Below are 7,907 nucleotides of genomic sequence, written 5' to 3' on the forward strand. Positions count from 1 at the left end.
TCGGTTTATTTGGTGTTTTATTTTTTATAAGTTAGCAATTGATGGATTGAAAAACCACGGAACAAATACTGAGCCAAAACTGGAAATTTTAGAAGAGAATACATTTTTTGTTATAATTCTGAGTTGGAAGAGGGCATTTTCAAATGTTCACATATTACGAGTTGGAACTAGAATTTATCCAGAAGAATTCAAATTCTGGATTGAACTGAGAATTTAAAAAAATTATAATTCTGACTTGGAACAGGAAATTTTCGGGTTTAAATAAATTCTGAGTTGGAAAAGGGAATTTTTCAAAAGAATTTTAATTGGCAGTTGAAGCGGGGAGTTTTTGAAAATAATTTAATTTCTGTATTTGAACTGGGAATTTAAAAAATATTAATTTTAACTTGGAAGAGGGAATTTTCAAGTTTAAATAAATTCTGAGTTGGAAAAGGGAATTTTTAAAAAGAATTTTAATTGGCAGTTGAAGCGGGAAATTTTTGAAAATAATTGAATTTCTGTATTTGAACTGGGAATTTAAAAAATATTAATTTTAACTTGGAAGAGGGAATTTTCAAGTTTAAATAAATTCTGAGTTGGAAAAGGCAATTTTTAAAAAGAATTCGAATTTTGAATTGAAATGCGGAATTTTCGAAAAGAATTGAAATTCTGAATTTGAACTGGGAATTTTAACAAATTCTTCGCTAGAACTAGAAATTTTCGAAAATAATTTAAATTCTGGGTTGGAACAAAAATTTGTTAAAGGAATTATAATTAAAAAAATTAAAATTTCTGTATCTAAATGGTGAATTAAAAAAAAATTAATTCTGACTTGGAACAGGAAATTTTCAAGTTTAAATAAATTTTGAGTTGGAAAAGGGTATTTTTCAAAAAAATTTTAATTGACAGTTGAAGCGGGGAATTTTTGAAAATAATTTAATTTCTGTATTTGAACTGGGAATTTGAAAAATATTAATTCTAACTTGGAAGAGGGAATTTTCAAGTTTAAATAAATGCTGAGTTGGAAAAGGCAATTTTTCAAAAGAAGCCGAATACTGAATTCTGAGTTGAAACGTGGCATTTTTTGAAACATAAAAATTATGGATTTGAACTAGTTATTTTTTTTAAAGAATTATAAATCTGAGTTGGAGCTGGAATTTATCCAAAAGAATAAAAATTATGGATTTGAACTGAGAATAAAAAAATATATAGAATTCTGACTTGGAACAGGAAATTTTCAACTTTAAATAAATTCTGAGTTGGAAAAGGGAATTTTTAAAAAGAATTCGAATTTTGAATTGAAATGCGGAATTTTTGAAAAGAATTTAAATTCATAATTGGAACAGAAAATTTTTTAAAGGAATTATAATGAAAAATTTTAAATTTCTGTATCTAAATGTAGAATTAGAAAAATTTAATTCTGACTTGGAACATGAAATTTTCAAATTTAAATAAATTCTGATTTGGAAAAGGGAAATTTTCAAAAGAATTTCAATTGTGAGTTGATGCGGAGAATTTTTGAAAATTATTAAAATTTTGGATTTGGACTTGGAATGAAAAAAACAGAATTCTAACTTGTAACGAAATTTTAACAATTTCTTAGCTAGAACTGGAAATTTTCGAAAATAATTAAAATTCTGGATTTGAACTGGAATTTTTAACAAATTCTTCGCTAGGACTAGAAATTTTCGAAAATAATTTAAATTCTTAATTGGAACAGAACATTTTTTAAAGGAATTATAATAAAAACATTGCAATTTCTGTATCTAAATGGTGAATTAAAAAAAAAAAATTAATTCTGACTTGGAATAGGAAATTTTCAAGTTTTAATAAATTCTGAGATGGAAAAGGGATTTTTTCAAAAGAATTTCAATTGTGAGTTGATGCGGAGAATTTTTGAAAATTATTAAAATTCTGGATTTGGACTTGGAATGAAAAAAAACAGAATTCTAACTTGGAACGAAATTTTAACAATTTCTTAGCTAGAACTGGAAATTTTCGTAAATAATTAAAATTCTGGATTGGAACTGAAAATTAAAAAAAAAATTGTAACTTGGAAAAGGGAATTTTTAAGTTTAAATCAATTCTGAGTTGGGGCGAGAATTTATCTAAGAGAATTCTAATTTTCAGTTGGAACGAGATTTGAAATTTTGAGTTAAAACGAAGAATTTTTGAAAACAATTAAAATTATGGATTTGAACTAGGTATTTTTTTAAGAATTATAATTCTGGGTTGGGACAGGGAATTTTTAAATTTGAAAAAAAATCTGAGTTGGAACTGGAATTTATCCAAGAACTCTAGCTATTCGCTAGAACTGGAAATTTTCGAAAATAATTAAAATTCTGGATTGGAACGGAGAATTTTTCAACGAATTAAGATTCTGGATTGAAACATGGCATTTTTAAAAAGAATTCTAATTGTGACGTGAAAAATAGAATTTTCGAAAAGAGTTCTAAATTTTTATTGGAACAGGGAATTTAAAAAATGTTAATTCTAACTTGGAAGAGAAAATTTTCAAGTTTACATAAATGCTGAGTTGGAAACGGAAATTTTTCGAAAAAATTTTAATTGTGAATTGAAACGTGGCATTTTTAAAAGATATGAAACTCGAGATGTAAACTGAGATTTGAATTGAGTGTTCAAAATGAAATAAAATTCTTAGTTGGAAAAGGGAATTTTCAAAAAGAATTTTAATTGTGAGTTGAAGCGTGAAATTTTTAAAAAGAATTCAAACTGTATTGAAAATGGGAATTAAAAAAATATTATAATTCTGATTTGTAACGGATAATTTTCAAATTTAAATAAATTTTTAGTTGGAAAAGGAAATTTTCCAGAAGAACTTTAATTGTGAGTTGAAACGTAGAATGTTTGAAATTAACTACAATTTTTTATTTGAACCGGGAATTAAAAAAAATTATAATTTTTATTTGTGACGGAGATTTTTCAAATTGAAATAAATTTTTCGAACAGGGAATTTCGAGTTTAAATAAATATTGAGTTGAAAAAGGGAATTTTTCCAAAGAATTCGAATTTTAAATTGAAACGCGAAATTTTTAAAAAGAATTAGAATTTTGGATTCACATTTGAATTGAGTGTTCAAAACGAAATAAAATACTTAATTGGAAAAGGGAATTTTCTGAAAGAATTTTTATTGTGAGTTGCAAAGTGGAATTTGTTAAAAGATTTAAAACCATGGATGAAAACTGACAATTAGAAAAAATTATAATTTTGATTCGTAACAAGGAATTTTCAAATTTAAATAAATTCTTAGTTGGAAAAGGGAATTTTCCAAACGAATTTTAATTGTAAATTGAAACGTGGAATTTTTTGAATTAATTAAAATTTTTGAGTTGAACTGGGAATTTAAAAACTTTTTAATTCTGTCATAGAACAGGGAATTGCGAGTTTAAAAAAATGTTGAGTTGGAAAAGGGAATTTTTCAAAAGAATGTTATTTGTGAGTCTAAATCGGAATTCGCAAAAATAATTAAAATTCTACATTTAATATGGGAATTTTTAAAATCAAATAAAATTCTTAGTTGGAAAAGGGAATTTTCCAAAAGAATTTTAATTGTAAGTTGAAACGTGGAATTTCTGAAATTAATTACAATTTTTGATTTAAACTGGGAATTTGAAAAAATTATAATTCTGACTTGGAACCTGAAATTTTCGAGTTTAAATAAATATTCAGTTGGAAAAGGAAATTTTCAAAAAGAATATTGATTGTGAGTTGAATAGAGAATTTTGCATAAATAGCTAAAATTCTGTATTTGAATTAAAAATTTTTTAAATGAAATAAAGTTCTTAGTTGGAAAAGGGAATTTTCAAAAAGAATTTCAATTGTGAGTGGTAGCGTGAAATTTTTAAAAAGAATTCAAACTCTGGATTTAAATTGGGAATTAAAAAAAATTATAAATCTGATTTCTAATGGGTAATTTTCAAATTTAAATAAACTCTGAGTTGGGAAAGGAAAATTTCCAAAAGAATTTCAATTGTGAGTTGAAAAGAGAATCGTTTTAAAGAATTAGAATTTTGAATTGAAATGCGGAATTTTGCAAAAATAACTACTAAAATTCTGGATTTGAATTGAGAATTTTCAAAATGAAATAAAATTCTGAGTTGGAGCAGGGAATTTTTGAAAAGACTTTTAACTCTCAGTTGAAACCGGGAATTTTTGAAAAGAATAAAAATTCTGTTTTTAACAGGGAATTTTCTAATTTTAACATTTATTTCTTATAAGATCGCAATTGATTTCTTGATTGAAAAACCGCGTAACCTTTCGATTGTTCTGCTGACTGGGTGGTTGGCCGATAATGTGGCTTTTTTCTCGCTCAGAGTGGCAAAATAAAACTAGCGCAAGGAAATCGAAAGTCACTCTACGTTACGGAAAGGACATAAAACGAAGTAAAAAGTCTAATTCATACTTGTGAGAAAACTAGGAAATCACCGATCTTGAAATCAGCGAAAAGTCAGGGAATTTTGATGGTTATGAAGAATCAGGGAGAAATCAGGCAAATTTGGTTAAAATCAGGGAATTTTTTCAAGTGTGCATATATTTTTTTGAATAATTATTATACTGAATTAAATAATTACGGTTCTTATTCTTTAAAAATAAATTTATAGTAATGGATTTATACATATTTGAATCTAATTTCTTTAAATCATTTTCATTAACCTCAGGAAATTATACTTAATTGAAAATATTGTGTTAAATATGCACAGAATTTTAAGTATTTAAACTTTATTATATGAAAGTAATACTTTAGAATCAAAATTAAGAATTATAAATATATTTGTTATAAATATGGACAAATATAAAATATTAATATGTGTATATATTAAATAAAAGAGTATAATACTTCTCCTAGTACAAAGTTACCTTCACACAAAACATTTTACGATTTTGTAATCAATTTAATTCATTAAAAATAAAATTAAAATTAAATTAAAATTTCACTGTATTTTAGAGGGTTACTAAATTTCAACTGATTTGAAATATTTCAAGTAATTTCCGAGAAAAAAAATAATATTCTGGATTGGAACAAGGAATTTGGAAATTTAAATAAATTCTGATTTGGAATAAGAATTTTTCAAACTTAAAATAAATTCTCAATTGGAACAGGGGATTTCCAAAAATAATTCAAACTTTGCATTGGAATAGGGAATTTTCAAAAAGAATTAAACTTCGGTATTGGAACAGGGATTTTTTTAAATTTAAATAATTTGTGGGTTGGAATGGGGAATTTTTGAAAAATATAAAAATTCTGGATTTGGAACAGGGAATTTCAAGTTGAAATAAAAATGGAGAATTTTTATAAACAATAAAAATTCTGGACTTGGAACAGGGAAATTTTCAAAATAATTATAATTATGAGGTTGAGCGGAGAATTTTCGAAAAAGTGATAAATTTGAATTGCAACAGGAATTAAAATTTTTTAAAATAAATTGTGAGTTGGAATGGAGAATTTTCAAAAAGAATACAAATTCTGGACTTGGAGCAGTACATTTCAAATTTAAATACATTCTGAGTTGAAATGGAGAATTTTAAAAAAGAATAAAAATTCTGGACTTGTAACAGGGAACTTTAAATAATAAATTCTGATTTGGAACAGGGAATTTTTAAATTCCAATAAATTCTGAGTTGGAACAGAGAATTTTTCAAAATAATTATAATTTTGAGATTAAATGGAGAATTTTCGAAAAGAATTATAAATCTGAATTGCAACAGGGATTTTTTAAAATTGAAATAAGTTACGAGTTGAAATGGACAATTTTAAAAACGAATATTAACTCTGGACTTGGAACAGGGAATTTTTAATTTAAATAAATTTTGAGTTAGAACAGAGAATTTACCAATTAAAAAAAAATTTGATATCGGAAAGGGAATTAAAAAAAATTCAACTTTTGAATTGAAACAGGGAATTTTTCAAAATAATTATAATTCTGAGATTAAACGAGGAATTTTCTAAAAGAATTATAAATCTTAATTGCAACGGGGATTTTTTTAATTTAAATAAATTGTGAGTTGGAATGGGTAAGTTTTGGAAAGAATAAAAATTATGGACTTGGAGCAGTGAATTTCAAATTTAAATAAATTATGAGTTAGAATGGACAATTTTAAAAAAGAATAAAAATGCTAGACTTGGAACAGGGAACTTCAAATCTAAATCAATTTTCAGTTGGAACAGGGAATGTTCAAAAATAATTTAAGTTATGGATTGGAACAGGTAATTTTGAAAATTAAATAAATTCTGATTTGGAATAGGAAATTTGCAAACTTGAAATTAATTCTCAATTGGAACAGGGAATTTTCAAATTTAAATAATTTCTGAGATGGAACAGGGAATTTAAAATAATAATGAAACTCTTTAATTGGAACAGGGAATTTTTCAAAAAAATAAATTTCATGTTGGAATGGAGAATTTTCAAAAAGTATAAAAATTATGGACTTGGAACAGGGAATTTTCAAAAATAATTGAACTTTTGCATTGGAACAGGGATTTTTCCAAAATAATTATAATTCTGAGGTTATACCGAGATTTTTGGAAAAGAAATATAAATCTGAATGGCAACAGGGATCTTTTAAATTTAAATAAATTGTGAGTTGGAAATGGGAGTGCTTAATGATAATCAAAATTCTGGATTTGAACAGGGAATCTTCAAATTCCATCTGTTAAAATAAATTTTAACTTACTATTTATCATGACACTTTTCAAATTCTGTTGAATTCTCTTCAATTTTTTAAAAATTCATTTAATTCGAATAATTTCACTCAAATTAGTGGATATTTTGAATTTTCTTTTAGATTTGGTTTCATTAAATTTTTTAAACTCACTTCGAATACTTAGATGTTTTAACAAATTCTTGTAAATTCCTTTGAATGCTTCTAAACTTATTTTCAAACTTACTAAATTCCATCCATTTTTTCATATTTTCGAATTGTTTTTAATTCATATGAATTTTTGTCATTCACTTTGAATTTTCATGAGCATTATCGAATCCTTCTTATTTCCTTTTAATTCTTTTAAATTCACTCGAATTTTAGTGAACTCAGTGAAAGTTTTTGAATTTCTTCTAATTCGCTTGAATTTAATATTAATTGTTTCGAAATCTTATGTCATTATTCTGAATTCGTTGAAATTCAGCTGGAATTCTCATAAATTTCATTGAATTATTTTAAATTAAAAATAGATCATTTTTTCACAAATTAAGAATCAAAATTTGATTTTTAAATGTTAATAATCGGGAAATAAAAAATTAGTTATAGAAAAATCAGGGAATTTTGAAAATTAAATTGTGCGGCGACTTTACCAATGAATTTGGTGAATTGTAAAAGTCCTGTTTTGCTGAATTGCAACAGAGATTTTTTAAATTTAAATAAATTGTGAGTTGGATCTTGCAATGTTTAATGCTAATTAAAATTCTTGATTTGAATAGGGAATTTCAAATTGAAAGAAGTTCCGAGTTGGAATTGAAAATTTTAAAAAGAATACAAATTCTTGACTTAGAATAAATAAATTTATGATTAAAACAAATTCTGATTTATATAAATAAATTCTGATTTGGAATAGGAAATTCGCAAACTTGAAATTAATTCTCAATTGGAATAGGGAATTTTCAAATTTAAATAAATTGTGAGTGGGAACAGGGAACTTTAAAAAATAATCAAACTTCTGGATTGGAACAAGGAATTTAGAAATTTAAATAAATTCTGATTTGGAATAGGAAATTTGCAAACTTGAAATTAAGTCTCAATTGGAATAGGGAATTTTCGAATTTCAATAAATTGAGAGTTGGAACAGGGAAGTTTAAATCAATTCTGACTTGGGATGGGGAATTTTTGAATAGAATGAAAATTCTGGACTTGGAACGGGAAATTTCAAATTTAAACAAATTTTGAGTTGGAACAGGGAAATTTGTTAAATTTAA

General features: G+C 25.0%; 1 protein-coding gene across 1 annotated transcript in view; it reads right to left on the reverse strand.

Annotated features, from left to right (window-relative positions):
- Positions 1–7,907, reverse strand: part of LOC117168935 (cell cycle checkpoint protein RAD1) — a 67,521-nt gene that overhangs the window by 57,321 nt on the left and 2,293 nt on the right. The gene's annotated exons all lie outside the window — the stretch shown is intronic.

The sequence above is a fragment of the Belonocnema kinseyi genome, chromosome 3 (assembly GCF_010883055.1).
Source record: "Belonocnema kinseyi isolate 2016_QV_RU_SX_M_011 chromosome 3, B_treatae_v1, whole genome shotgun sequence".
NCBI lineage: Eukaryota > Metazoa > Arthropoda > Insecta > Hymenoptera > Cynipidae > Belonocnema > Belonocnema kinseyi.